The sequence below is a fragment of the Denticeps clupeoides genome, chromosome 3 (assembly GCF_900700375.1).
Source record: "Denticeps clupeoides chromosome 3, fDenClu1.1, whole genome shotgun sequence".
In the NCBI taxonomy this organism is placed as follows: Eukaryota; Metazoa; Chordata; class Actinopteri; order Clupeiformes; family Denticipitidae; genus Denticeps; species Denticeps clupeoides.
The window spans coordinates 31,302,719-31,308,718 of NC_041709.1; positions in this window are offsets into that span (position 1 = coordinate 31,302,719).

Sequence of the window (6,000 nt, forward strand, 5' to 3'; positions counted from 1 at the left end):
GAAGCGTCTTTTCTCTCTCTTCAGCCACTATCACAAGTCCTGTTTGGTACGGAATACTGTTCTTTCATATCTCTGGGGTTTCAGAGACTCTCTGTGAAAACTATACATGGAGTCACCCCACTCACCCCGTTAGTGGCTTGAACAAAGTACTCGAAGAATTTGTCCATCTGTTCTGGAGATTGAAGAATACTGCTGAAGACCTCTGTGACAACAGATACATTTTCAAGAGCACCAGTTGTGGAATCCAACAGCAGATTGACTTTCTGTTCTGGAGAGAGTGAGCCCAAAACTGCCAGCTGAAGAGACAAGTAACAAAACAGACACAGACATTGGCCTCACACGACTTTGACATTCTAAATGAGAGACATGGCAACAAAAGTCACTTGTAACTCTTCATTTTGTACAGTTTTTGAGAACGAGCGAATGTTGGAGCGGCTCCTACCCCGGTGATGTTCAATTCTTTCAGCTCAGAGTAATCAACTTTGTCAGCAAAGGGACCCAAGTTGACCTTCAGCCAGTCCGAGTCATCTTTAATGTTGTTTTGGCAAGCTGTAATTGACGGAACATTCGGGAGGTAAAAGGAATGCTGAACAGAGTGCAAAACTGTCAAAATCTTTTCAAATTAAGTGAACTAGAAACTCATAAAAGAGATTTTTACAAAGGCATATGTTACCATTTACATGCTAAAGCACTAGTAACATTTCAGGTCGTGTCATGGTAGCGACTTTACCTGGAGACTTGAATTGGCTGAGAAACTCTGTCAGATGACTCACAAGGATTTTGGCAATTTCCAGTGTTTTCTCAGAATCCATGTTGCCAAAAACACTTCCAATTCCCTCAACGCTACATCAAACACAAACACACATGCACATATTTGAGTGGTCTCAACGTTAGCTCTGGCTAAAGGCGTTTTATGTGAAATCTCTCCGAGAAACAATGTTTTCCACCATGAATTCAGAAAGCTACTGCTTGTAAAAAGGTTAGTGAAAAGCGTTCTACTCTCATTTTCACAAACACTTACACCACTTGGTAGTTGGTGCAGCCGATGTTTGAGATTGTTGTGGTGAGCATCTTGGCAGTGAAACTAGGGAGGACAAGGACGAGTTTCACCTTGAACCAAGCCTCCCAATCAGCTGTGTCAAATGTTGGGAAGTGGGTGCTGATGATGTTGAAGGTCAGGTTCATCACAATGTCTCTGACAGCAGTGGAGATTGCAGGATGCTTTGGAAACAAGACAACATCAAGTCAAGTCATGTGCCTGAAACAGATCTGGCAGGAGGTCACTAGCAGTTCATTGGATAAATACCTGAGGAGAGTTTGTCACCGCTGTTAGAAACTCATCTACATTCTGGAAGGCATCTCCGTTCTCGAGGAATTGGAAGACCGCCTCAATCTGGTTGGTGTCATTCAGTGCTCCAGAGTTCAGCGTCAAGTCAGCCACTTCTGTTGGACTCTTGCCTTCCAGAGAGCCAATCTGCAACGGCACAAGCCAGGACATTTTAGCGGTGCAACACGTTTCCCTGAAACTTGGAGATGATGGCAGTGACATTAGTAAGAATGCGTATTCATGTGAAATTGCTCAAGCTTCACTTACATCAATTGGTGCCATGCAGCCTGTGAGATCAATACACAAACAAGAAAATCGGTCAGTTGGAAGACAGGTGTACCACAGAGCGCACAGTCCAGTTATACCAGCACAACAAACAAGCATTCTTATCAATTACAGTGCTTTTACGTACCACTAGGTAACTCTTGCACAAGGTCATGTCTGCAAGACACAAGGCCTTCTTCTGGAAGTATGGCCAAAACCTTATCAAGGCCCTTGATTCTAAGGATACAAAAGACTCTTGTTGAGTACCAGGCTTTATATTGTTTGTCCTGTTTGTGTGTTGTACAATCAGGAATTGTACATCTTACATGGCAGTGAAGGAGTCACAGCTGATGTTCACTGGTATGACTGAGAGACTGGCAGGCTGAAGACTGGCAAGCAGAACAAATAGATTCACTTGGAACCACAGCTCAAAGTCACTGGTTTCGAAGGTGGCGAATCGTGGAGCAAGGGCAGTCAGAGTCAGGTTGAGCATGGTGTCTCTGACAGCTGTGTTGTATATGGTGGTAATGTTTGCCTAAAATGGAACAGGAGGAACAAGTTATGAAGAAAGAAGCGTCTTTTCTCTCTCTTCAGCCACTATCACAAGTCCTGTTTGGTACGGAATACTGTTCTTTCATATCTCTGGGGTTTCAGAGACTCTCTGTGAAAACTATACATGGAGTCACCCCACTCACCCCGTTAGTGGCTTGAACAAAGTACTCGAAGAATTTGTCCATCTGTTCTGGAGATTGAAGAATACTGCTGAAGACCTCTGTGACAACAGATACATTTTCAAGAGCACCAGTTGTGGAATCCAACAGCAGATTGACTTTCTGTTCTGGAGAGAGTGAGCCCAAAACTGCCAGCTGAAGAGACAAGTAACAAAACAGACACAGACATTGGCCTCATACGACTTTGACATTCTAAATGAGAGACATGGCAACAAAAGTCACTTGTAACTCTTCATTTTGTACAGTTTTTGAGAACGAGCGAATGTTGGAGCGGCTCCTACCCCGGTGATGTTCAATTCTTTCAGCTCAGAGTAATCAACTTTGTCAGCAAAGGGACCCAAGTTGACCTTCAGCCAGTCCGAGTCATCTTTAATGTTGTTTTGGCAAGCTGTAATTGACGGAACATTCGGGAGGTAAAAGGAATGCTGAACAGAGTGCAAAACTGTCAAAATCTTTTCAAATTAAGTGAACTAGAAACTCATAAAAGAGATTTTTACAAAGGCATATGTTACCATTTACATGCTAAAGCACTAGTAACATTTCAGGTCGTGTCATGGTAGCGACTTTACCTGGAGACTTGAATTGGCTGAGAAACTCTGTCAGATGACTCACAAGGATTTTGGCAATTTCCAGTGTTTTCTCAGAATCCATGTTGCCAAAAACACTTCCAATTCCCTCAACGCTACATCAAACACAAACACACATGCACATATTTGAGTGGTCTCAACGTTAGCTCTGGCTAAAGGCGTTTTATGTGAAATCTCTCCGAGAAACAATGTTTTCCACAATGAATTCAGAAAGCTACTGCTTGTAAAAGGTTAGTGAAAAGCGTTCTACTCTCATTTTCACAAACACTTACACCACTTGGTAGTTGGTGCAGCCGATGTTTGAGATTGTTGTGGTGAGCATCTCGCCAGTGAAACTAGGGAGGACAAGGACGAGTTTCACCTTGAACCAAGCCTCCCAATCAGCTGTGTCAAATGTTGGGAAGTGGGTGCTGATGATGTTGAAGGTCAGGTTCATCACAATGTCTCTGACAGCAGTGGAGATTGCAGGATGCTTTGGAAACAAGACAACATCAAGTCAAGTCATGTGCCTGAAACAGATCTGGCAGGAGGTCACTAGCAGTTCATTGGATAAATACCTGAGGAGAGTTTGTCACCGCTGTTAGAAACTCATCTACATTCTGGAAGGCATCTCCGTTCTCGAGGAATTGGAAGACCGCCTCAATCTGGTTGGTGTCATTCAGTGCTCCAGAGTTCAGCGTCAAGTCAGCCACTTCTGTTGGACTCTTGCCTTCCAGAGAGCCAATCTGCAACGGCACAAGCCAGGACATTTTAGCGGTGCAACACGTTTCCCTGAAACTTGGAGATGATGGCAGTGACATTAGTAAGAATGCGTATTCATGTGGAATTGCTCAAGCTTCACTTACATCAATTGGTGCCATGCAGCCTGTGAGATCAATACACAAACAAGAAAATCGGTCAGTTGGAAGACAGGTGTACCACAGAGCGCACAGTCCAGTTATACCAGCACAACAAACAAGCATTCTTATCAATTACAGTGCTTTTACGTACCACTAGGTAACTCTTGCACAAGGTCATGTCTGCAAGACACAAGGCCTTCTTCTGGAAGTATGGCCAAAACCTTATCAAGGCCCTTGATTCTAAGGATACAAAAGACTCTTGTTGAGTACCAGGCTTTATATTGTTTGTCCTGTTTGTGTGTTGTACAATCAGGAATTGTACATCTTACATGGCAGTGAAGGAGTCACAGCTGATGTTCACTGGTATGACTGAGAGACTGGCAGGCTGAAGACTGGCAAGCAGAACAAATAGATTCACTTGGAACCACAGCTCAAAGTCACTGGTTTCGAAGGTGGCGAATCGTGGAGCAAGGGCAGTCAGAGTCAGGTTGAGCATGGTGTCTCTGACAGCTGTGTTGTATATGGTGGTAATGTTTGCCTAAAATGGAACAGGAGGAACAAGTTATGAAGAAAGAAGCGTCTTTTCTCTCTCTTCAGCCACTATCACAAGTCCTGTTTGGTACGGAATACTGTTCTTTCATATCTCTGGGGTTTCAGAGACTCTCTGTGAAAACTATACATGGAGTCACCCCACTCACCCCGTTAGTGGCTTGAACAAAGTACTCGAAGAATTTGTCCATCTGTTCTGGAGATTGAAGAATACTGCTGAAGACCTCTGTGACAACAGATACATTTTCAAGAGCACCAGTTGTGGAATCCAACAGCAGATTGACTTTCTGTTCTGGAGAGAGTGAGCCCAAAACTGCCAGCTGAAGAGACAAGTAACAAAACAGACACAGACATTGGCCTCATACGACTTTGACATTCTAAATGAGAGACATGGCAACAAAAGTCACTTGTAACTCTTCATTTTGTACAGTTTTTGAGAACGAGCGAATGTTGGAGCGGCTCCTACCCCGGTGATGTTCAATTCTTTCAGCTCAGAGTAATCAACTTTGTCAGCAAAGGGACCCAAGTTGACCTTCAGCCAGTCCGAGTCATCTTTAATGTTGTTTTGGCAAGCTGTAATTGACGGAACATTCGGGAGGTAAAAGGAATGCTGAACAGAGTGCAAAACTGTCAAAATCTTTTCAAATTAAGTGAACTAGAAACTCATAAAAGAGATTTTTACAAAGGCATATGTTACCATTTACATGCTAAAGCACTAGTAACATTTCAGGTCGTGTCATGGTAGCGACTTTACCTGGAGACTTGAATTGGCTGAGAAACTCTGTCAGATGACTCACAAGGATTTTGGCAATTTCCAGTGTTTTCTCAGAATCCATGTTGCCAAAAACACTTCCAATTCCCTCAACGCTACATCAAACACAAACACACATGCACATATTTGAGTGGTCTCAACGTTAGCTCTGGCTAAAGGCGTTTTATGTGAAATCTCTCCGAGAAACAATGTTTTCCACAATGAATTCAGAAAGCTACTGCTTGTAAAAGGTTAGTGAAAAGCGTTCTACTCTCATTTTCACAAACACTTACACCACTTGGTAGTTGGTGCAGCCGATGTTTGAGATTGTTGTGGTGAGCATCTCGCCAGTGAAACTAGGGAGGACAAGGACGAGTTTCACCTTGAACCAAGCCTCCCAATCAGCTGTGTCAAATGTTGGGAAGTGGGTGCTGATGATGTTGAAGGTCAGGTTCATCACAATGTCTCTGACAGCAGTGGAGATTGCAGGATGCTTTGGAAACAAGACAACATCAAGTCAAGTCATGTGCCTGAAACAGATCTGGCAGGAGGTCACTAGCAGTTCATTGGATAAATACCTGAGGAGAGTTTGTCACCGCTGTTAGAAACTCATCTACATTCTGGAAGGCATCTCCGTTCTCGAGGAATTGGAAGACCGCCTCAATCTGGTTGGTGTCATTCAGTGCTCCAGAGTTCAGCGTCAAGTCAGCCACTTCTGTTGGACTCTTGCCTTCCAGAGAGCCAATCTGCAACGGCACAAGCCAGGACATTTTAGCGGTGCAACTCGTTTCCCTGAAACTTGGAGATGATGGCAGTGACATTAGTAAGAATGCGTATTCATGTGGAATTGCTCAAGCTTCACTTACATCAATTGGTGCCATGCAGCCTGTGAGATCAATACACAAACAAGAAAATCGGTCAGTTGGAAGACAGGTGTACCACAGAGCGCACA